At 43.3% G+C, this 25952-nt stretch overlaps 1 protein-coding gene across 6 annotated transcripts in view; it reads right to left on the bottom strand.

The window, feature by feature from the left end:
* STAG2 (STAG2 cohesin complex component) overlaps nucleotides 1-18959 on the bottom strand; it is a 71113-nt gene extending 52154 nt beyond the window's left edge. For 4 of the 6 annotated variants that reach the window (XM_064669869.1, XM_064669865.1, XM_064669868.1 and 1 more), the window contains exon 1: nucleotides 18819-18959. The gene's annotated coding sequence lies outside the window, so the exon portion shown is untranslated. Of the gene's footprint in view, nucleotides 1-17508; nucleotides 17622-18359; nucleotides 18382-18818 lie in introns of those variants that run through there. The other 2 variants (XM_064669867.1, XM_064669866.1) reach the window with 2 other exon arrangements.
* Nucleotides 18960-25952: the final 6993 nt, after the last annotated feature.

Here is a 25952-nt window from a genome sequence, read left to right on the forward strand (position 1 = left end):
ATGGCAACTAATATTTGCAAGGGAGAGAAGACAAAGAGGTGCCTTGGCTGCCAATTTAAACCACAAATCTCACCAATTAACACATCAAGTTTCACACACTATGTCAATTCCCCATTCTGAAATTAAAAGAACAGATTTAAGTTTTAATACTTACCATTCCCAAAATTTACATTGAAATAACAGGCTAAATATTATTTTATTATTTATTAATAAATGACATGGTCTAAAACATGTCCATCTCCAGCACAGCAGTATAATGTAAACAAAATATGACCATAACCGTGTGTGCTGGAACAAACAAAATCAAACAAGTAAAAAATACTTAAATTATCCAGGCTGAAAGACTATTTCATGTTTTCTTTATCATACAGTCTTTAATGTGCACTATGACACGCTGCTTGTTAACAGTTTTCACCTGGGCAGCATGATGGGAGAACCCAAAAATTCAGATGTGATTTTTCAGTTTTCTGGAGCACACAAGGTTAAATGGGTGAGAAAACAATATAAAACACCTAGAGACTGACTGAATCCTAGGAAAAAGGAAGGAACTTTTATCTTCCCCAGGAAAATGAAGAAAATACATTTTGCACAAAAATTTATTTTGTAAAAATCTATCCACACTTCTGTCAGCAAGACTAAGAACCAGACAGAACTCACACTGTAACAATGAGCACAGGAAAAATGTCACAGCACATGGAAGAAGTCCACAAAAACTAAACACACAGGAGAGAGATCCTTAACGGAGAACAGAAATCCAAACTGAGGAGGGAACATTATGTAGTGATCATGTTTAAATATTCAGTCCTAATGGCTGATAATCATATTCAGTAAGCAGCAGGATCAGAGGTGTGATGTTGCAAATGCAATAAATCCCCAAGGAGACAATATGTCTCCAAGATGTGCTCTAGAAACTGCTTATGGTCAATTAAAGCAGCATCAATAACACCCATGCACAGGCAGGTAACAACCCCCCCACAGTGCCAAGGAGAGGGGAAAAGTGAAAGGCCACACAACCTGCTTAACCTTAGCAGTTCAAAGCCACAAATATCAAGCACTACCACAGTACTCCAGTCCCCTCCATCCCATGAAAGGAAGGTTACATGTGCATTTTGTCAGGAGTGAAGAGAACATACTACTAAATACCTTTGTTAAGCCACAACTGGCAAAACTCTCTTGCACAGGAAATATTGATATTTCAGTATTTTCAATACAGACACAAAATCACTTGTGAAGAATAGTATTTTAAGAAAGATTGAAAAAATAATTTATTAATTTCCAGTCATTTAAAACAAGCCCTTTCACAAACTTTCATACACAACAACAGGTGACCTGTTTTCCAATTAAACAGTTTGAAACCAGAAATAATGATAAACATACAAAGCCCAAAGAAAACTGCAAACCTGGAATAAAAAGTATTCATCTTCCTAGTCTTCCCTCAGCCATTTCATAGAAGACAAATTTTCTGTTACAGCTGCTTCAGTGCTGCCTGTACCGTCATGTGGGGAGCAAGAAAAGGATATTCTAACAGATGATACCTGGTTCTTCAAAACCTTCTTGAGTATTCACATGCAGAAAGCACTCACACTTGGATCTCTATCTACCCACCCCTGTAGCACAGGCTCCTACATCCTTCCTGATCCCTTACTGACCAGAAGGAAATCATGAACTACACATTTTCACAGATTTTTTTAAAATCTCACTTTAACCTGTGACAATGACTACAAACTTCTTGAAGGCTTTTGCAGTTCCCAAACTGAAAACCCTACAAGTACATGGAGTACAGGAAAATACAAACTCGGGTAGTAACTCATCAGCTCATTCATCAATGGTCCTAACACTACAAGGATGATGTTCAGAGAAATCCATTTGGAGAATGTGTATATATTTTAAAATGTCCGCCACAAATATTTGCAATTATGTAACCACAAATTTTTCTTTAAAAGGCAGTCTTTTAACTATATAAACCTAGTCCTTAGAACAGACTATTAACTTAACATTTACTCAAGAGTACAATACTGTACTTCTCACTCCAAGCTAATTAATAATTTCAATTAATGTTGACTGATCTAGTACGGAAACCTTTCCTGAGATAGTGAAAAAATGTTCGGTTTTTATCCTGTTCATCAATACATACAAGAGTAAAATGAAATTTTAGTTCAAGAACTGCTTTATGAACTTGAATTTATGACTAAGCAGATTGTGGGACTTCAGAATCTAACAGAATCAGAATCTAAAGCTGTAGAAGCCTAACAAAGTGTTCTTAAAAACATAATTAAAAAGCACCTTTGTGATGTTGCACAGCACACTGCACACCTAGCTAAATAACAGTGAGTGAAAAACAGAAAACCAGGGAAAATATTTTATTTCTCCCTTTCCAATCTTTTGCCCTAACTGATACTGACTGACCAAGTCTACTTCCATAGGTGCACACAGGTCCCTAAACCCCAGGGTGTCCCTTAGGCTTTCTTCAGTTTAAGCACTTTAAAAGGTCCTGATGGAGCTTCCTATGCCCTGACAGTGGTGGCTGTTGATGTGGACCCATTACTGAAAACTCCCCTGCTCCTACTTGCTATGCCAAAGACTGTTTACCTCACAAGATGAATTAGCAAACATCAATGTAAGAAAAATATTCTTTTTTTAATGCAATGAAATAGGGAAGCACTACCGTGTCTTTCAGAGAATTCCAAAAGATGGGAGTTAACGGTGTTGGAAGATGTGGTATTCGTAAATCTAAATATCTGGGGGCAGGAATGGGGGAGCAGGAGGAAACAAATGAAAATGGTATGGTTTAAGAATTACTTCAGGAAGGCAACTGCTACCAAATTACAATCAGAAGATTAATATTCAGCCATTATGAAATGGACAGTATTTATATACCATATAATTTAGTCTTTATTAACCAAAATTAGTGGTACTGACTTTTCTGCAATAACTTGTGCCTTTATTTTAATTAAGCTCTCAATGAAGAGAAGTTCAGGATTCCAGTAATACTTCACAGTTATTAAAAACTTCAGCAATAATGTAACTCATGAATTTCATTTTGTAACCCATAAAGCAACACAGGCAGGTAACACACTCCAGCAGGCACAGCCACCTGTAGTGTCAACATACAGTCCACAAGGAACCAAGGAGCTGCACAGCATTTTCAGAACAAATAATCATCTTATTCTGAAATTAAGCTACCAGAGAAAGAGTCTGAGCACAGCGAGATGTAATTTCCGGGACCGTCAAAAACTGCAGCGTGATACTTAAATCACACCATCAGCCAGGTTCCTGCATAAACATCTGCTCTCTGTGCCAACGAGACACAGAAGCACACCCAGGAGTCCTCTGACAGTCATACCACAAGTGTTAATACTCAGACAAAGCAGTACCAGATCACACAGTCATGGAACCTTGACATACCTTAGACTGAGGCCCACAACCACATTTCTGATAATTCTGCATTAACACATAATGCCAGATTTGTCCTGGACAGAAGATACTTCATTCATCATTAAATCTGCTTGAGAATTACAGGTTGACTTTACAAATAGGCAAATTCAGCACCTTCTTAACATGTAGCTGTGGCACCCAGAGTGCTGCCAGGCCTTATTCACAAAAGATGGGCACAAAATATGACTGTTTATCATTACACTGTATCACTAAAATAGTCTAAGGAAGTATTTTTTTACCATTTTTGGCAATTCTATTTCTTGGTAATTTGTATTTCTCTCAAAATAAACAACTAATTTTCCTTTCCTTCTGAACTCATTATATGTATATCCATAGAAAGACATTCCTTAGTGCAAATAACCATAGTAGTTTAATAATACAATAGATAGGTTGCTACTGGAGAAAGAACAGTCCTACTTCTCCCTTCTCCTTGCTTTTACTTCTGGCCATGTCTCTTAGTCAAGGGCACTTGTCAGACCCTTTGTTGAGCAACAGTCTATTAATTTCTTTGTGAATGAATTAGCTTTCCAACAGTTTAGTAAGCTGAGCTGGCTCGACAAAAGAGTCCTGTGGCTGGTGCAAAACAGCTCCTTTCAAAATCAGTGAGACAGTATGGCAGACATGACCAACTGTCAAATTCTGTCAAAAGAAAGAGAGATGTCCATACTGTTCTGATAGGCTACAATTGCTTTAGGGGTTGTCATACACTGCTACCCTCTCTGGCCATGGCACTGGGAGCCACACTCAGTACAGCACCCAAACACCAGTACCAAGTGTTATCCAGCCAGCTAGGAAATGTAAAAGTCTGGCCTCACATGCTGCTTTTCCAACAGTAATGAAAATTCATAACTCACTCTGGTTTGTGATGTCTGAATAAATGTTCTGACAAGCCAATAGTTGATCACCTTTGCCTGAAGCCTACATGAAATGGCAATGAAAGCAGCAGAGATGTGACAGAAATAGAAAGATGTTACATCCCTGCAGAAAAGCAAACCACTAGTTCGTTTTACCAAGTACAGCCAAGAGTGGTCTCATTTGGGTTCTGTAACCCATTACTATTACAATGTTTCTCCAGCACATCCGACATGATCAGAATCTACGATTATTCCACAGAAAGCCAGGACCAGGTTTATTCAGTCCCAGAGAGAACTCACCACTGAGTAGCTTAATAATCCAAGAGTACATAATGAAAACTAGTTCTGTTTCTAATTATTTTCTTCATTGATCTGTGTAGATGCCACAAATCATGTTATTACCAGAAAACAAACTAAAAAAAATTGGTTTTGTGTTCATACCAAAGTTGTTTAGACTAAGGTTTTGACAGATAATAATCAAATAGAAATACAGTTTTGTCCATTTTAGCTAAGATCCAAAGTATTCTTAGAGCAATACTAGGCCTGTATTTGGGATACCTATTTAGCATTTTGTACAATGCTATTTTTCTTTAAAAGCTACATTTTAGACACTTAGTGAAGGTCGAAAGTCCCACAGCCATTTAACTTCTAAAGCTACTCAACTTTACAACAAACAGTAAAAATCTAAAAGTCAAAACCAAATTAATACATAACAAAATTGGCAAAGTGGTTGGTCAAAGACAAAATGCAGCAAAGTAAAAGATCATACCTTCTTCTACAGACTTTTTCTCTCTGAAATTAACAGTCAACTTTTAATGTATCACAATTTACAATTCAAACTTACTTACAGACTTAACAGAATTTTCTTGCCAAAATTCTGAAAACTGAACAGAGACTATACATGACCATCAGAACAATATTTTTTTCTGCTGAAAAATACTTCTGTACAACACACTAGTTATTTACAGTTGATCAACTGCAGTGGCAAAACCCAACATAACAGTAGTATTCAAAGTAGAGCATGGGATCCTAATAAAAACATACACAGCTACTTGGAGTTTGGTGTTGCAAGAACCTTACCATACCTAAAACAACTAACAGCTTAATGAATTTGTCATACCAGTTGCTAAAAACAGGCATTTATAATGCCAAAATACAAGTAGGGCAAAGCTCAGTAACTTTTTAGTGCAGGTATACTGTAAGTAATTTTAAGAATTTTCAACTTAAGACTGTTTTAAGCTGAATGACAGTTCTTAAGAAGCAAGCTCACAATGAACATTATTCTCACAGCATTACTTGTTACAAATACGCTGTGGCTCCCAGGCTGGAAAGAAATAACCCTTAATATTGCAGAAACAAAAACCAGCACAGAAAAGCTTGAAATACCACACACAAAATGAATGCAATGCCATTCCTTCCAGCACTCAGCATCCTACAGCACACAGACCTCCTGAAGAGTAGTACTACGCTCTATTCATAACTTTTTTCTACACCACACGAAGCCAGAAGTGTAGAGTGACAAAAACTGGTACTTTAATAAGATGATAAAGATTATTCTTACTATACTAGTTACAGCAGTTTGTTCTTTTGACATCAAAAAAAGTAGAGGTCATAACTGGCTGTTACTGATTTATACTGACAGAAATTGGGCACAAATGCTAAATAAAGATTAGTTAATATTTGCAGAAGACTTTGAACATACAAAATGCTATGTAAGTAGCAAGTATTAAGTCTTCCCACACATTCATTCTGGCACGCTTCCAAGCAGGGAAGTCCCACTGAAACATTTCAACAGCAGTAAGGAGAAACAGAGCTCAGGCAATTGCAGCTAAATTCACAACAGTCCTTCTAAGGAGCACCTGCAAAACTGGGGGAACCAATGCCTACTGCCTTCTACAAATTCAACACCAAAAAAGAAACTCCTGTTCCAACATGGTTTATATAAATGCATGCTGAACAACCCACATTCCATACCCCTCTGTACAACCTAAAATGATCTACAGCACTCCAAAAATCTTGTAAATATGACTTTCCTGTTGTCTAGTATTTCTGACTACAACTTCACAAAGCAAAATCACAGCATACAGCTGTCAGTTTGACTTTGACACAGAAGTTTATATTCAACAAATCCCAGTTCTGCCTAGAGCTGACCAGCTCCCCCAGATCTAAACTGTAAAATGGCAAGGAATTAGGCAATGAATCACAATGTCATAATTTCTGATCAATCAACAGCGAAGCTCTTCCCAAACACCTCAAGGAAGCCAGCACCTTGTTACCTAGAATTCCACACTGTAAAAAACACTCTGCAAGCTTTCTTCCAAGAGTAGAAGAAAAAATGGTCTGAGAACTGAGGTTTAACTGAGGTAAAGAGGAGAGACATGCAACGTGTTCAGGCATTTCTCAGTATCTCTGAAGGACAGTATTAATATTTTATGAGATTAAAAAAGGTTATGTCTGATTTAATTATCAGGTACTCCCAGAGGTGAGACCCACAGCCTCAGCATGCCCCAAAAATCTCAGAAGCCAGGAAGGCTGGGACTTTGGATCATTGCATAGGATGGTCTGTATTCTGTGAACAGGCCGAAGTCAGACCATGTATAGAACTGGCACTGCAGCTTCCATAAACCACAGAAAACTCCAGAGTGCAAAGGCTCATAATAAGATCTAACCACAACAGGCTGGGAAGCATCTAGCTGAAGGAGGAGGTCTAGCAGGGTTTTGACAACAGCAGCTGATTAACCATGCCAAGGCTGGAAGAAAATCTTGAGGGGAGAAAAATCTTCTATAATTGTTCCTAAAATCTTCTCCTACTCCTTCCATCTTATTCCCAGTAACACCTGCACAACTTCTAACTAGCACACAGACCGAAACCAAAGAAAAATGTACATGATCTTCCTGCCTGTATAAATTAATGCACAGTCCTGTATTTCCTTGCAGAACTCTAATTGACCTATGACAGACTTTGTAACATTTTGGGGGGGAAAGAAAAAAAAAAAAGATAAAACAGAGATCATTACAGAGATTAGAGGACTGCTTTTGGAACTGGCATATCACCCTAGTGGTTTTTGAGTTTGACCACGTAGAAAAGTAGTAGACGACTGCAGGAATAAAAAGTTTTCTTTTCCTGGTCCTACAGTCACAGAAAACATTGCCACTACAACACTTGGACTACTGAAATACTGAATACTTTGTATTCTCACTGGCTGAAAGGTCCCTTATCTTCTTCCATGCAGAAGCAGCACCCATTTGACTCCACAGGGATTTAACACACACTCTTCAGTTCAGCTCCTTAAACCAGTCCACCTGTGAGGTTCAAATGGGAAGAAAACACAGGCACAAGACAAATGACAAAACATGCAGTCAGGAGAGACAAACCACCCTACCAGCAGCAGCTACCCATGGAACTGGCCCTGTGACATGGGAAGACTCATCTGCAGCAGCCTGAACAAATATGGAAGGAAGAACCCAATGAATGAGGGAGGAAACTCTGCACGTGGAGTCACATTGAGAAATTATTTCCAGTTACATAACTGCCCAGTTCTGTTCTTTCACATCAGTAAGTAACAAGTCTCTCCACCAACTATCCTCACTGAAAAAACCAACTTTACATTTTCAATGGATTGCTAGCTTGATTTCTCTCCTCCAGATCCCACTCCAATAGCCTTTAATGGTTGATAAAGTTAGGAACTAAAAAATTAAACATTCAACACAAACATTTGCAGCTTTCACATCTGACAGAACAACCTATTCCAAGATTAGGTTTTTACATCAAAGCAGTTACTTATGGATACTTATGTATCTAATAGATCGAAGCCAACAAATTCCACAACAGAAATAAAAAAGTGAAGGTGATACAAATGGACACACAACATATTTCGAAATGGCTCCAGTAAGCATCAACATATTCTCACACTTTCCTACCTCTCCCATCTTCCTGGCTATGTTCTCCTTCCTCCTGGTAATCCTATTTCATCTCCTGGGATGCTTCATTCCTTATATACTAACAAATAGTGCTTATTGTAAAGGAATTGAAAAACTTCAGTAAGTTCCTTAAATCCCCAAGCTACCAAGAACATTGACTCAATCTTGCATCCAAAAGAATTTTTCCATGCTTCTCTTCACTGGAGATAGAGGAAGACTAAGCCCATTTGTAGGATTATGAAAGAATATATAAATCCTCTCTTGTAAACAAAACTTCACTAACCAGTTTTGAATGCAAGGTATTCTTTGCATAGTTTATAGCCCCTTGGCACTGAAAGGAAAACCCTTGAGAATTCAATTTTATAGAGACTGTTACTCCACTTGGGGGTGAATACAAAGAATCTTAATGAGTGACCTACTGTATAGGAAGAGGGTAGCTCTTCATTTCTTTATTTTATTCTACCCAGTGCTATTGAAACTAAAAGTGTCTAAAAATGTTTTTGATATTTTTACATCATACTGATGCATACAATCTGTCTTGCCACTGTAGAAAATTTTTGCTTAGCAGCAACTACTGCTCTGAGGTACAAACATACTCTGAATACACAAGTTCATTAACTTTCATAAAACCACTGCATTGCTGAATAGAAATTGGGCAGTATAACTGAGACGATGCAATGCAGCAAGAGAAATAAAATGCCTAAAGGCTGATTTTTCTGATTATGTTTGAACTGTCAAGCCACAGGTTGTCTGTGTACAGAATCCATGCTGTTTCCCAGCAGAGTAGTAATGCAGCATACACACATCAGCAATACTTCTTACTTGATGAACATTTATAAAATTAAATACTAATATATACCAGTGTTGAAAATACAGCTTATCAAAGCAATTAGAATGGAAGCACACAATAAAACAGAGCAGCTTAAAAAGAATATTGAAGACCAAAATGTAACTTAGTGGGGAAAAAAACCCCAAACATTTTCCATAGTCATTCAAATATTTGCCTTAATAAACCATTTCTGTGTTTGGTAAATCAACATGCTTCACCTTTTCTTTAGCCAAATGTTTATTAGGCAAGTAACAGCAGGCCTATACCACAGATCGAAGAGAGATACTTGTGCAGCTTTCCCTTCTGGTTACCATAGTTTCAAATGAACTGTAGATTTCTAGAAAAAATACTTATGAGAAGGAATAAAAATATCACTGCTCAAACATGAAAACTGCAAAAAAGAATCATTCTGATTAGTGTATGAGTGAACAGGTAAATGCTTAAGAAAGGAAGTTTTATGTGCAAGACTTGTCAGAGGCGCAGCAGTGAAGCTTGAGCACGGACAGCGGGAGAAGGATAAAGGCAGCAAATGCAACTAGAGGGAAGAGAAATGTAAGCCCCAAAAAGTCACTCAGTAGCTATTCACCTCTCTCTCTTTTTCAAAAATTCCTAATTAAAAACCCAGCACCAGCTCTGAATCAGGACATTAGGTTCCCAAGCCCCCATCATCAAGGAATACTTTCCAAACATATACCGGGGGTGGAAAGGCATGAATCTTCAGAGGAATTTAAGGTGACTTTAAGACATGAAATAAAAAAGGCCCTTCCAATAAGAACAACACAATAGGTTGCCTGAGAGATTGCAGAAACTCCACCCTGAGACATTTCAAACTCCACTGGACAAATTCTTGGTGCTACAGGACAAGATTTAAGGAGAAGGTTGGACCAGACCTGCAGGGGGGCTTTCCCACCTATACAGTTCTGTGACCAAGAACACAAATAGTTTTTTCATTGGGGCATCACTTCTAGGGAGCACCTGCACATTCATAATGCAAAGTTTTATTTCATGTGGTGTTAAAAAGAAAGTATTTTGGATATAGTTGTTCAAACAGGTACATAAGAAACAATTACAAAAACAGTCTATGGCTGCACACCAAGCTGGAACTTTCTTGAAAGAACAGAGTTCCCATCCCAAAATAGTACAAAATAACAAAATTTTATAAATTCTTATGTTATTAATCTTAAATTATTAATACAATAGTCTTTCTTTTTCAAATCCATTTAAATTGTATTCTTTACCCTAAATCAAGATACAACAGAGTCCATATCAATTCTCTCTCCTGTTTCTCTATTGCAAGCACAGTTCTGCCATATGACATGTAGACTGAAGCCACTAATTATTCTTGCTTTGATAAAAAAGGTCTTGATCAAGTCTTCCCTGTTTCCTCCCTTGGAAAAAACATCATAATTCATCAGTTCTCTGTTTCTAAAAACATCTGCAGTGAAATAGCCAGTGGTCAGGATGCACCACCATATTATACAAACTAAGTTAGCAGGCCACTATATCCACAATTACAAAAAACATCTTATTCCAGGACTCATGTCAGATAAAGTAACCTGCAAATTAAAAATTAGACACCTCAAAATCACATATGAACTACAAAGCCATGTTCTTGATATTTAGTATTTTTGGAGGGAGGGGGGGTGTTGTAACTTTAGTATATATATTTTCAATTGCTCACAGCAAAATAATAAAAATAACACACGAAAAAATACAGATCTTAATTATTCACACCCCTACTCCCTACAAATCTTCCTTATAATGAACTCTCCTTGCTGGAAGATTACACTCTGAAAAAAAAAATCAGCCAATTATATTACTCACTTCTTATCTGCTTACTAAGACTCAATATGGTCCAAATTTCCAGAGTTGACCTTTCTTAAGGGATGAACTGGGAGTTTTACCTAAAGCAATAACAGGTGAAAGACTAAAAAAGCCTTAAATTGAACACCTTATTTTTATTTATAAACAAAGTAAGTCAATTTTTTCCCAGACATGATGCTGCAGGGAAGGTCTTATAACTTAGGCTGAAATCCTATATTAAGTAAAAAACTGCAATTCAGCCATAATGAAGGACTGCAAAATTACCTCCAAATCAAAAATATCCATCTCTTTCCAGGCAGATCACATGCATTAAGCAACAGGAAAATAACTGCATTGAGTCCTCAGTGCTATGTGCCCACATGTGCTACAGCACACACCTTCCTAGGGAGCAGCAGAGCAGCGTGTCCAGCACAGGGTGCCTGTCCCTGTGTCCAGCACAGGGTGCCTGTCCCTGTGTCCAGCACACGGTGCCTGTCCCTGTGTCCAGCACACGGTGCCTGTCCCTGTGTCCAGCACACGGTGCCTGTCCCTGTGTCCAGCACAGGGTGTCTGTCCCTGTGTCCAGCACAGGGTGTCTGTCCCTGTGTCCAGCACAGGGTGTCTGTCCCTGTGTCCAGCACAGGGTGTCTGTCCCTGTGTCCAGCACAGGGTGTCTGTCCCTGCTGGGACTGGGGCACCACTGGAGAAGGGACAAACCTGGGGGAAGCCTGCAGGTCTGGGCAGGTGTGTCCTGCACATCACCCAAAGCTCTCTCACTCACAGGCCAGAAGCTGAGCAGCATTTCACCAAACCTTGGCAGCAACTCGAAGCCAATTTTGGAATGCAATCCCAGCTAAATAAAACATGCATACCTAAGGTTTGTTGTTACTTTTTAAAGTGATCAGTAGTTTCGGAAATGTTTTGTGTTCTATGAAATGTCAGTATATTCGATTTCATTATTTTGTTAATAGAAAACAACCCTGAGATTTGGAATCCAGCTACAATTCTTAGCAGTCTAGAGCACTGCAGAGATACCCATTACATGGCAAGAGGCACCTTTTTCAAAATACAAGCAGAGGTCATCAGCTTGCTCTAGCAACGCCTGAACAATGGGAACAGATGGAAAAATACTCTCCTCTTTAGAGCTTCACAGAAGTGCTACCAAAAAACTACTGCAAAAAACAAACTGACTTCTAATGTCACACATATTCTCTTCCACCAATCCAATGACAAACCTTCACTGAAAAAAAAAAAATGCACAAAGTCAATGCATAAAGTCAAATGCATAAAAGGTTGTGTAAGAGCAGGACTAATAAGTCATCATATTCAGAGCCATAAAAAACCAAACCCTTCACCTACCTACAAAAAAAAAAAAAAAAAAAAGAAAAAACCAAAGAAACCAACCAACACATGTGCTCAGATACTTTTTTGGGTAGGTATTGTGATTAACTTCTCAATCACAGATCACAATCTACCCTGCCATATATGCCAGTCCTCCAAAGGGGGAAATCATAGCCAGCTACACAATCCAAAAATGTACAATATAGACAAAAATAAAGTAAATACCTGGACAGAGCAGCTATCTGACAATTAACTTCATTTCCCTCTGAAGCCACAATAAGACAAGAAGCAGCTGCATACAAATCTAGTCCTATATTCTTCATTTCTGAGTCAAATTGGCATAAAGAAGTTTAAAAACAGACTGTGCCTGTGTTCCTCCATGCAAGTTTGTAGCCAGTAAAGGCTAAAAAACTAATTGCCACATAAAAGCCAAGGGGGTAACATGGGGGATCAAATTTTCCCACATTCCTATCTCCAAAACTGGGTGCCAGATCTCAGAAAATGTTTGAGAGATGAAACATCTCACTCTCTCTTCTTCTCTACCCAAGATCTCATATGAGATTGTAACAGTGCAACAGTTGGAAATACAAAGATACTAAAAACTGATAAAGTATTCTGTGAAATAATGCAATGGCATAATCCACCATATTTAGGATTCTGGTCTAGTCTTAGTGATCCCACTCACCAAACTGAGAGGATGAAGAAAAAAGAACACATATTATGTGCTGATACCTGAGCAGTGAAACATCTCGAGACAGAAGCCAGTCAGGTAACAGCCCCTCAAGCTTCCCAACTGCAACAAGTCAGCACTAGCCCTACTGTGATGAGCTAAATGAGGGTCACCTTCAGAGGGTTCCCTTACTTTGTACTTATATACCAAAAAAAAAGAAAAAAAATCCAACTTTACCAGATTTTTATAAACTGCAAGATGAGAATACCCAAAGAAAATAAATTCTAGTTAAAACAACATACAATTAAAACTACACTTTTAATCTCCAACTCTCAGAACATAAGTTTTCACTGTAACACTCTTAAATAAATACCTGACCTTGTCAAAAGTTACATCAGATTTCAAAGCTTGCCCTTAAACCACAAAGATACAGAACTATTTGAAGGCAGACTTTTTTTCTAATATAAAAAGCCAACTGAAGTCACTGGACTGATCCTCAACCATGAAACCTGTTCAGTGAACGGTGGAAGTTTTTACCTGGCTTACTCCCCGCAGCAGTGCTGGAGGAGGCCCGGATGCCAGCACAGGAGCTGCAGTGCCGCAGCGGTGCCCCCGCAGCTGTGCCCCGCAGACGCTCCCCGGGGCTCCCCCGGCCCGCGCCCCGCGCCCCCCGCGCCGCGGCCCCGCCGCCGGGGCGCCCCCTGGGGACCGGGGGTGGCCGCTGCACCCGCCCCCTGTCCCTGCCCGCGCCCGTCCTGCGGGAACGGCTCCAGCGCCTTCACCCGGACCTTGAACCGGCTGCGGCCCCGTTCGGCTCCACCTCTGCGCGAACTCAACAGGACAGAAGGGGCAGGAGGCAGAAGGAGGCCCAGAGCAGCCCACACCGCAGGACTGCCTGTGCCAGTGGCAGAAGAGCACTGAGACCATGAAGAATTCCCATTTTTACTTACCCTTGGGAGTTTAAAAGGGGAGTTTATCTAAAATACTGGATGGCATTCAATCTAATCCAGGCCAATAAGCTTGTATGTCACCATTTAAGCTTTTGTGATGCTGTGTACAAGCTTTGTATTTTCCAACCTAAAATTTCCCTGCTCACCTCAGTTTCCCAAGGACTAAGTTATCACTTCATTCTCTCTTCCTCTTTGTCAGTGATTCTAATATAAGGAAGATGAGGTTTTCAGAATGTGAATGTATTAAGTGATACTGAGAAAGTGAGCAGACCTTCAGGAGTATTAAACTGGTATGTTGATGGCTGCCATCAATCACTTCTTTCCATGACAAAACAAGTACTGAAGCAGATGAAGCTCTTGGAAATTCTCGCATCGGTGACACAATCGACAACACACTCCTCTTTCCAGTATGTTTTCTTAATTACACACATTAAAAAAAAAAAAAAAAAGGCAAACAAACAACACCCACCACCAAAACCGAACTGAACCATTTTGGAAATTCACACCTACAATATTCTTCTAAGTTTTCAAACTAATTAGAGATGAAATGGCCACACTGTAGGCAGAGTTCTGTGACAAAACACAGCATTCCAGTAACACAACCAACAAGCACAACAACCAGTAGAAATACTTGCTTACTTTTGGGGATTCATCCAGTGAAAATAAGCAACAAAGTATTTCAGGTTTCTGTAAAACATCCAACCTGTTTCTGCTGGCTCACAAGTTTCAGAAAACCTAATCTCTCCTATACTATTTGCCTGCAGCAAAACAACTGAGACAGTGACACAACAAATGAACATGACAAACAAGGACTCTCGAATCATTCTAAATCTGAACCATAAGTGACAAAGAGCAATCTAATTTTAAAAAGTTCATAAAGCTCTGATGTGCCAACATCATTTCATGACTTAACCAAGTCTAACACAGTTGTTCCCACCACCAAGAGCATGAACTTTCAAGTGGTTTGTTGCCTGCAGCTATTTTGTACAGGAGACTGTAATAGCATGTAATATTCAAGAGAAGCTGTCTACATTACTTTTTTTAAAGAATTCAGTTGTTGTTGATAAGTTACACTGAAACAAAATAAAACTAGAGTATTTAACTGAGAATTCTATTTACAATCCTTCCAAGTGGATATTATTCCATTCTGCACATTTAGAGACTTGAACACATAAAGCTGGAATGTGATATATTTATGGAATTTGAGTTAGATTAACAGCCAGCTAATTGAATACTCCTATTCTAAAAATGGAGTGCTATTCAAGTAATATAATGCATTTTTAAAATAAGTATTTTAATAATCTATGAACCTACCAATTTCTTGTCATTTCACAGAATCCAATTTTTTAAAATATCACAGACTCCTTGATTTGAACCAACTCACTCAAACCAACTTCAGCTTTCAGTTGCAAAACATCAAGACAATATTTAAAAGAGGAGCACTGGACATGAATTTTAATTGAACTTCTAAAATAAAAATTCAACAAATCCTTATACTGCTTATTGACTTTATTCAGTAGTATTCCTGAGAGGGTAAATACATGAAAAAGCTCCAAAACCATAACTCTGGCCCAAGTACATATCGTGGGAGTTATGCAAGTGCTAGGAAGTATCACAGGAAAATTAAAGTCTCTCTAAGTTCCATGGCTAGTTTTGTATATTTGTTTATTTGAATTAAATTAATAAAGTAGCCAACCTTAAGTTTACCACAGCTAACTTAATACAAACAACAGCAACAGAAATTCAGGTGTTTGTCTCAGGTTGCACAAAGGCCACCTGTAGAAAACACTGTAAAATGTCACTGGTTTTGCCAAGAAGGACCAACATGAGCCTCACCAGTTAATGGAAAAAAGATCTATCTGGTAGAGATGGGATTCAACTGATATTTTTCTCCTTTGTACAACTTAGAAGCTTTCTTAGTCTTTGTTTAATTAATCATAACAGCATGGGGATTCCACCTCATTCAGTTCCAACTCTTTCAGCAGCCAAAAGATGCAGGTTTATGCTAAGAGCACGGCAGCTGCCTTCCCACACCATGTTTTATTTAGTAATGAAACTGTTATCATGGCTATAAGGAACAGAATCTGTGTTACCCACTAAAGGAGCCCCCATAGCAAATCTGTGGTACTGTGAGTCTGTGACTGATCACCACCAAGATTTATCCACAAAATTATGAGTTGGGGATAATTAGCAAGTGATACCAAGATGGCAGAGATTAATGACTGTCAATTGCACAATCACCCGTGGTATTTATTTACCTGCACATAACCAGCCGGCCTGCACACGGGTATTTAGCAAGTCTTAGGAGGGTTCAATACCAGATAAACACTCCGGGAATCATAGAATCAACTGGGTTGGAAAAGACCTCCAAGCTCATCAAGTCCAACCCTTGATCCAACACCGCTGTGGTTACTTGACCATGGCACTAAGTGCCACATCCAGTCTCATCTTAAAAACCTCCAGGGACGGTGAATCCACCACCATATACATATATATATATGTAACACAGATAACCGTTTTAACGAAAAGAGAATAAGGGGGAAAAGTTGCTTGAAATGGCCACGACTACAAACGAGAAAGAAGCGATCAATCACAAATCGAGACTGAACCGCCAAGAGTTAACAGCGAGACCTATGACTGGAGAACACCTCGCTACAGGAAACCCTAGGAACTCTCGTTCCTGGCCATTTAAAACAGGATTCAACAAAACTCCCGGAGAGCACGAAAGCGGCCGTACAACGTCTTCGAGGGAAGCGATCCAAAAGGCGTTTTCCTGCCGTTCCCTTCCAGCAGCCCCGGGACGCGGCCACGCGGGACGCGGAGCGGGGGCAGCGGCGGCGGGAGCGGCGGGGGGGCCCGGCCCGGAGGAAGCGGCCCCTCCCGGCCGGCCGCGGCCAATGGGCGGCGGGCGCGGCCCGAGGGCGGCGGGCACAGCGCGCACAGCGGAGCGGAGCAGGCCCGGCGGGGCCGCCGTGACGCACTTCGGCAGCCGCCCGCCCGCCCGCCCCGGCCCCGCCGCGCCCGCCCGGGCGGCGGCCCCGCGGGCACGGGCAAAACGCGGGGTCACCCCGCCGGGTGAGGCGCCTCGGGAGACCGGACACGCCGGGGTGTGGCCCCGGGGAGCGCACGGGAAGGGGCAGCCAAAAAGTAATTAAAAAAAAAAAAAAAACAAACCAAAAAAAAACAAAACCCAACCAAAAAAAAACCACCACCAGCACAGTAACCAGAGCACCGGACTCGCCGGTGAGGGAAACTTTGCTCCGAACGCCGCATCCTGTGGGAGGATAACAGCAGCGAGAGCCGAGCCGGGGCAGTACAATAAATAAATAAAAGGAGCGAAAGAGGGGCCCGAGCGCCTCCGCGCCCGCTCTCCGGGGGGAGGAATAAAAAAATAATAAAAAATGAGGTCGGTGGGTCCCGGATTTCCACAGGACGGACGGATTATACAACGCTACCAGGACAGAGGAAGGCATGGAGGCAGAGCGGTGCGGGCCCCCAAAGCCAGCACGCCCAGCGCCAGGGATGCGCCGGGGCAGGGAGAGGAATTCCCGAAAAACAAGGCCTCCCAGCCCAGGCATCTGCGGCCGCTCGCTCCCCTGTCCCTCCGTCCCTAGCCGCAGAAACAACTATATATCTATTTTTAATCAATGTAGAGAAAATAAGCACCCAGAAAAGAAAAACACCAGGAAAGCTCTCGCCTCCTACCTGGGCAGGGTTCAGCTCAGTTCAGTGCGTGCCGAGGAGGAGGGGGCAGAGGAACACTATCTAAAACAAAAGTGGCGCCAAAACCCCCCAGTAAGAAGCATTCTCTCCTTCCTCCTCCTCCTCCTCCCCCCCCTCCCCCTCCGGGGCCGGCGAGAGCCCAGCGGGGTTCCAGCAACACGCGGCTCCCGGCATCGGGCGTCCCCGGCACAAGTTGGCAAGCGCCCTTTCTTTACAAAAAAAAAAAAAAAAAAAAAATAAAGGAAGCCGAACGGAAACTGCCACAACTCTTCCTCTTCGCGGGCAGCCGCCGAGGAGCTCGGCCAAAGTCACTCGGAGGGGAAAACTCGCCCCACAAAGGCCTTCCCCGAGCTGGGCGCCGGGGCGGGAAGGGGGGGCAGCGAAGGGAGGCGGGGGGGGGGAAGGCAGGTCAGTCCCCATGTCCTCACTTGGGCCGAGGGAGCCCAGGTCCCGCCAGCCCAGGCACAGGGAAGGGCGGCCAGAGTTGCCCCAGCTCGGGGGAGAGAGATGGAACAGAGAAACCCCCATCTCTCGGCACTTCCCTACGCGGGGAAGCCGGCGGGAGCGGGCTGGCAGGAAGAACTCGAGTGCTGGGCAGCGGGGAACCGGGCGAAGGGAGCCGGGCGAGCGCTGTCAGGGGTGCGAGCCCCCTCTCCGCGGCCTCCCCGGGCTCCGGGGCCCCGCGGCCCCCGGGGCAGCGGCAGCCGCCCCACCATTTTCTGAGCGCGGCCCAGCGCTCTCCCCCGAGCGCGGCCGCCCCGACCCCCGTCCCCTCGCTGCCCCCCCGGTCGGCCCGGCCCGGCTCGGCTCTCCCACACACACACCCCACGCACACAATGCCCGAGTCCTCCATCTTGCCGGCAGCCCCTGCTCGGCTCGGCAGAAGGGGGAGGAGGAGGAGGAGAAGGCGGTTCTCCATTTTAGCTCGCCAAGCGCCGGGCCCGGCCTGCCTGCGGCCGGCTCTGGGGAGCAGGAAGGGGGCCCCGGGCGGGCAGGGGGGGCCGCTTTCGGCGCCCTCTCGCTCTCCCGGCCGCGCTCCGCTCGCCTCCCCCCTCCCCGCCGCGACGCGCCGGGAACGGGGGGTGGGGAAGCGGGGGGCTGGAGTGTTTTCGCGGCTCGGCCCCGCCGTCCTCCATCTTGGCTGCGCGCAGTCCCCGCGGCCAGCCGGCCTGGCGCCCCGCACGGGCCCGGGCGCCGCGGGGCCCGGCCCGGCCTCTCCCCGCCGCCGCGCACCGCGATCCCGAGTGCCCCCGCCAAACTTCCAGAAGCTTCGCCGCCATTTTCTAACTTACCTTGCCCAGTGTCGGCGTAGGCAGCGAGGAAGGCCCCGGCTCGCGGCTCCGCTCCCGTGTGCCCGGCGCGGCTCGCCCGGCTGCGCGCCCGTGCCGGCCAGTGGCGGGCTGTGGGCGCGGAGGGGCCGCGGGGCGCGGGCGGGTTGGGGTTATTTAATTTGGCGGCGGCGCTGGGGATTGTTTGGGGTGTTCGCTGCTCGGCGGCTCGCGGGCGAATGGAGGGCGCAGGCGCCACCTGGCGGCCGCGCGCCGTGGCCCGCTCTCCTGGGCCTGGGGCGACACCTGCCGGCCGCGCGCGGCGCCACCGCGCAGAGCCGGGTAAACAAGGTGCGGCGCATGCGCGGGGCCGCGCGCGGGGCGGGAGCCGCGGCCGCTCCGGGGCGGGATCGCCAGCGGGACCGGGATCGGGTGGGATTGGATTGGATTGGGATCGGGACCCACACACCGCACGGCCTAAAAAGGAGCGAGCGCTGGGACGCGGGGGGAGCCGGCGGGACGCGCCCGGCCGCACGCAGGCCCGCGGCGCTCGCTGCACTGGAGTGATTGGAAATAACTGCGGGGCCGAGGCGAAGTTGGGCCGCTCCAAAGGGATCCGTCGCCCCTCGCTCCCGGCCGAGCACAACGGCCCGCGCTGCGCCGGCCCCGCGGCTTCCCCCCAGGAAGCACGGTCGTGTGCGATGGAGCCCGTGGCTCGGGAGATAAATGCGGGGTTGCCCACAGGGATACAGAGTCCTTATCTCGGGAGCTGCAGGACACAGCGGTGTCTGCCGGCACCGGGGGCAGCCTGTGTGTCTCCTGAAACGTGTTCTTTCTTTGCCCGTCACCAAGTGTGTTCCCGGTTTTTAAACGAGCGTTTGCTCCTGGGCTCTGGCTGCGATTCCTTCTTTTCCCTGCATGAAGATTCATAGGAACCTGAAACAGTCCATATAAGCAGCACAGAATTCTTAAAGTAACCAGATATACAGTTTGTGACACACGTTTTTTTCACTGTATTGTGTAATGCTAAGCACATTACTCATGCTGAATAGTTGCACGTAAGCTTATATTTAGATCAGTCAGCACAATAATAGTTTTGTCCTGGTAATTAGTCTCTAATCACCCTCTCGTGTTTATCTGCTTTTAATTTTCGGGAGAGCGTTAGCATAACTAAGCACGCACTGAGCCGAGTTACTCTGCTCACCTGCCTAACAAAGGCAGGATACTCAGAGAAGAGTATCCACCGGTTCCAGTCTTTCCAAAACTAAGATGAGGCATCCGCAGAGCAAATAACGCTTACAGTGGCAACAGTGATCAGATAAGGAGTGTTTAAAATTTAAAAAAACCTCAGAATAATATAAGGTGATGTCACCTATGAATTTAGATACAATGTGTCAGTTGGTACTTGAGATAAGCCTACAAAAATGAGTTATATTATATAGCTTTTCAGAATGTTTTTGTCCCTCCTGTCAAGGCTTTGGGGAGAAAAAAAATAAAATTAAAAAAAAAAAAAAAAGAAGAAGAAGCAGAAAGGTTCCCGTATAGGGAACACTTTAAAATAGTATCCTGAATGCCTAGTCATACAACTATGTTCTTGGTTTCAGTTACAGCTGCAGGTGCTTATGATGATCTTTAATGTGTATCTGATAATGTCTGTCTGGAAAGTATAGAAGAATTGTGAATAAAAAAAAAGCCACCAAATACACCAAACCTCAAGTAAGCTTTAAACATGACATATACAGTTATAAAATGACACTTAGAAATAGAGGGAAAGCAACTGGATCCATTTGTGCCTTCCTCCTACAAAGTCAGCTTCTGACAGCTGCCAGATAGACAACTTTTCCATGAAAATAAACTACAACATTTTGCCTGCACACAGAATTCCAGTAATGTGTGTCCTGCCTCAGATACAAGAGGGCCAACTCATATTACAACTTCAATCCAAAACTTTGCAAGACTAGAGCAGTTGACTGCGGGCACTGGCAGGAGCACAACGGCGAGGCAGCTCCAGTCAGCTGTGCGTGAAATCCATGCACAGCACGTGCTTCAGATATTTGGTCTGTTCCAAAATCACTGTACTTCACACTTGAGCTCACAGCTGAGAGTTTCCAGGCAAATGTGCTTAACAGAAGAAAACCTGACATAGTTTTTAAGGTGTGTTTTTGAAGGAATTAGCGTGCAAGTGCTGACAGTACCATGGCAGAGAGTTCAGCCCACTTCCAAAGCTGACTCAGGCCTTGGAAGCCCAGATCTATAACACTTCTGGGTGTCCTGACTCACATGACAGAACTTGCATTTTTAAACTTGTGACACAAATGGAAACACTCTGGAGACCAGACTCCAGGTGCAGGGGCATATTACAGCCCCCTGCTCACAGAGCCTGCCTAAGAGGATTTTGCACTCTCTGGTTCATTTCCTCCCTCCCAGTTGTTTCATTCAGCTGTTTGCCCGGCTGCTGTCTTAGCCAAACTGTTGCTTCATCAGAGGAGGGGGGAGGGAGGAGGGAGGAGGGACATTTGTTTTCTAAGGGACTGGTTTAACTTCCCCCCTCTAAACCGGCTCATTTCTCAGACTCTGTTTAGAGTGTAGGAGCAATTCAGTCAGCACAACTGAAGGTGTTCTGTGGTCTTGTGAGGCCAGGAATGTTTCTGTTCTGCTCCACTGATCAGAAGACAGGAGTTTCTTAAGTCAGCTGTGCCCTGGGAGGATTCCCCACTTTAAGGGGCACCAAAATGGCTCTCTGATGGAGGACCAAACTGAGTCTCTGAAGAGCCTAACTGCTGCAGTTTCCTCAAGAACTGATCATGCTTCTGGGACTGAGCCTTCCACTTGGTACAACAGGGAAGGGGAGACAAAAAGCAGTTCCTCTATAAGCACAACACTTTTTTCTAAGCTAACAATTCCAGAATGGGCTTCTACCATCTCTTCAGATTTGCGAAAAAAAAAAAAAAAACCAAAGAACATCCTGAAGTTTCTGTATAGTTTTAGCACTCTAGCATCCTTTCCAATACAATGAAAAATGTAAAAGAAAAATAAGTGCTATCAAAGCATGATAAGGAAATAGAGATATTTAAAATTCTGACCTGCCTAGAAAGGATTTATATCTGATAGAAAAGAAGTTCTGTGGAAAACTGGGAGAAAGCACTCTACAGGACTATGTCAACTTTTTCACAGAAGTTACTCTTTAGAGCTTCAAAGCCCACCGTTTCTGATACTGAGCCCAATTCAGAGAGGATTTAACAAAGACTTTACAACAGGCACTTTTACTATGCTTGATCCAAAGAGAGCTTCGTGATCAGTCACACAGTTAGGAAATTCAGCAAGGAGAGGTCAGATACCAATTCCATTTCTGAATTAATGGCCAGAGGTTCACCACTAGAGAAGATCAGAATACATTCAAGCTGCCAGATGGCTGATTCATTCTTCCAGGCAGGAGATTCATGCTTGTGCTGCTTCCTTTTCTTTGAGGGCAGCAGAATAGGAACCCCCTCTGCAGTTCTGTTTCCTCTTTTCTATTATAAAAACACCCCAACCAAACCAAACAAAACCAAACCAAACAAAAATAATAAAAAAAAACCATACACAATCCTTTACTTTTTTTTTTTTTTTAAGATTTTGCTTAGGATAATTGGAAAACAAACCAGAATTTGTATACTGGGTTCCTTCCAAGGTGAGATGGTAACTTTGATGGCCTGTATTGAATAAGGCACAGCCATATTTTTATCTGTTGAGTTGGGTACAGAGGGAAGAAACAGTCTTTCCAGTCAGATTTTTTTTCCCAGGTTTTTGAAACTGGCTTAGTCACTCTAGGGAAATCTGTTCTAAATCCTTTTGAAGATGAGCTATTACATAAGAAACAAAAATAAAAACCAAAAAATGGGTTACTTTCCCATAATTTGCAGGAGAGAGATTGCAGATCAGTAGCTCCTTAGGCCTTTCCCTGTTCTGTGAATAATTTCTTCCTTTTGCCATTTACATAAGTCTCCCTTGTGTGCCCCTATTTCTCTCCAAGTCTTTCCAGAACACCTAACTCATAGCTGAATTTTCTTTGATTCTCAGACCTGTAAAGGAGCACAGAATCACAGTTTGTTCTGTACCACTGAAAAGGAAGTTTTAACTCCCCTTCATTATCAGCTCTAGAAATGATCAGAACCCCAGTAAGTCACAGATGCCTTCCTGCTAATTGCATTATCAGTGGCTTTATCAGTCCTCTGTGTCACTCATTACCCAAAGCCCTGTGCTCATTCCCCTGCTTGGGTGAGGTGCTCTTGCTACGTCTTGTTCTTAGAGATAAAAAGCCTCTAGTTTTAAAGTTCCATCACCAAACTGTGTAAAGGTCACACCAGTTTTTGGTAGGACATAAGAAAAAGCCCTTCTCCTGGCTTCAGTCAGGAGGAGTTGCTTTCACTTGAGGCGTCACCTCGCCCTGTGTACAGGAACAAGTAAGCGTTGCCATTCAGGCCACCTCTCTTGGATCCAGGACACAATCTGCTCCAGTTTCCAGATGTAGGGAAGTTTTGAAAGACACAGGCAAGGCATGCTAGTGTCCTGTAGCTAAGTCCAGGCAGGATTGTGAGTCAAGGATCATTTTATGAGTCAGGCACTATGACAGCATCGGTGACAAAGTCTGAAGAGGATACACAGGAACCAGAGAAACATGTTTCAAACTGGGTAAGCGGGTAAGTGGCAGGGCCTGGTTAAAGGCAGCAAAGAACAGCCTGTGTGACAGAAAAAGGGCTGGGGAGAGAACCTGCCAAGAACTGAAATAAGGTCAAGCAGGCTAAACAGCCACAACTAGCACCAAGTGGGGGAAGCAGCTTTAGCTGAGCAACAGCTAAAAACCAGTGAATCTACATCGCACTCTGGATGTGTAGGGCACCTCACCCGTCAGGAACAGAAAGCAGTTCCCAGCTGGTCAGATTTCCTGGGGCTCCAGCCCTCCTGAGACTGACACGGAGCCAGGGTTTGCCTGGAAAGGGGAAGAAGGAGGCTGGCTTGTGGTTAGGTGAAATAAGAGTGGAACTAAGACAGAAATGTCTTTATTCAGCTCAACCTCTGCATAAGATCATAGAGCAAAACAATTACAAACAACAAAGTCAAATACATTTATGTTTAAGCTTTGAAGAAAATCCTCCATCAAATGAATGGGACAGCTCTCCTCTGTGTGTGCAGGCAAACATAGGGTTTGGATAATGACAGTGGATGGTGTATCTTGGTCTTTTCCCTACAAACTACTGAGGCTAGAACTTAAGAGGGTTAAAGGAGAAGTAAAGGCAATGGGGGGTTGTTACTGACAAGGTCAAGGAACAGATTACTCTTTCAGATAATAAACTTGTATGGGGCTGACCTACCACATTTCCAAGGTCCTATATCTATGTCCCTTTGGTTTAGATTTCACCATCAACCAACTTCAAGGTTCCTTTCAGACTATGTTTCTTGTAAGTCCCCCCTACTGCCAGTTGTGTCTGGGGCTCAGGGCCATTTCCGCTTCCTTGACTGACTCAGTGGGAGGTGGAAGCAAAGCAAAGTTTGATCTTGTCATTAGCTGTGATTAAGAGTTTTTGTAAGTGGCACAATGCATAACAAGTAGCAAGGAATACAACAGTTTATGACATCTTGGTGGCTTGCACAGATGTTCAAAACCGTTAAGATAAAAATACTTCTTTTAGACTGTCACTTCCTTTAGCACGACAGCAGCAGTGCTGTGAAGCCTCAGTGCCAGCAGCTGTGACCAAAGTGTTTCCCCCTCCATGGTGAAGGGCACACCTGGGATGTTCACAATACACAATATGTGCTGAGGACAAGAATTGCCAACCCCACTCCCCCAGGGCACACCCATATCTCCATCCCCTGTACTTCTGGTTCCAGCTGTGAGCCCAGCAGAGGTGAAGCTCCCAACGTGGAACATGGATCTTCCTCAAAGAAACTTGCAATTGCCAATTAAGCTTTTACAACAACTGTTGACAAAGTTATGAAAGTGCTAATTGTTATTTTTGCTACATCTATTCTTGCAAAACACCCATTTGAAGCAACAATTATTTTTCTGGTGGTTTGTACCCTTCTGAGAGAGCTGCCATAGTGACTCCAATAACATCACACGGGTCAGTTATGCAGGACAGGGTGGTAAAGTCAATCCTGGACTCAAAAGCCTCTCTCTGTTACTCAGGAGTTAAAAGGAAAAGATGACTGTGGCTCAATATCCACTTTTTAAAAGCGGGTATTCAGAAGATTTGGATTAAGTGGTGACTCTCATCGTACGCTGCAAAATTAAGTTACTTAAGAGAAATTGTGTCAAGAGTTTTACAGCAAGAGCTAACTTCATAAGATTAAAAAGACATAACATGAATAAATTTAAATAAAGTCTTGTTAATCTCTGAAGGTTAGATTAATTCACTTTCCAAAATTTGCAGGTGACCAATATGCATTTATACTAAACTTGGCTTTTCAGCAATTATTGTAATGATTCTTCTAAATATTTTCACAGTGGGACTCTGCAAATGTGTTTTTCATTTTTTGATAGTAAGCACAATGTTTCAGTCTGGGAGCAAAACCCTAATTCAAATATCTCTCCAATACATTTTCAGTAATTCTTACTTATCAAGCAATTAATCTCAGCCAACAGCCTATGCAGGCTATAAAACTGTAAATTAATAACAATCCAAAACCAACCAAGCAGTTTTCACCTACCTTGAAATATGATATACTCACAATATAATTAATACCATTGTGCCCAGATTTTCCTTGGGGTTTTGTTTATCCAAGCCATTTATAACTGAATGTATACTGTCTACTGTCCTAGGAAAAAGAAAGTGTTTTGGTAGGTTAGTCACAGAGCCATGTCCTCCGAGTTAACGCTTGTAGTTTTACTGTAATGTTGCTGTCAGTATTGCTTAACAGGAATTCCTGGTTAAGAAAAAATTAAAGATAAAATCTGAATTTCAGCACAGGTTGTTCATTACCGCAGGTCATTTGCCTCCTCACAGAAAGCCACACTGTAATTGCAGCTGTACAGCAGCATCAGTAGGGCTCTCGAAGCCACACGACACAGTGGCCCACAAAGATGGGAAAGGACTCCCAACAACCTGAGTCAGTGCAAAGCCACAGCAGGGGCACAGGGGGGAAAAGATTTTCTCAATCAAGTTTTCAAGATATTCAGTA

The sequence above is a fragment of the Pseudopipra pipra genome, chromosome 13, assembly GCF_036250125.1.
Source record: "Pseudopipra pipra isolate bDixPip1 chromosome 13, bDixPip1.hap1, whole genome shotgun sequence".
In the NCBI taxonomy this organism is placed as follows: domain Eukaryota; kingdom Metazoa; phylum Chordata; class Aves; order Passeriformes; family Pipridae; genus Pseudopipra; species Pseudopipra pipra.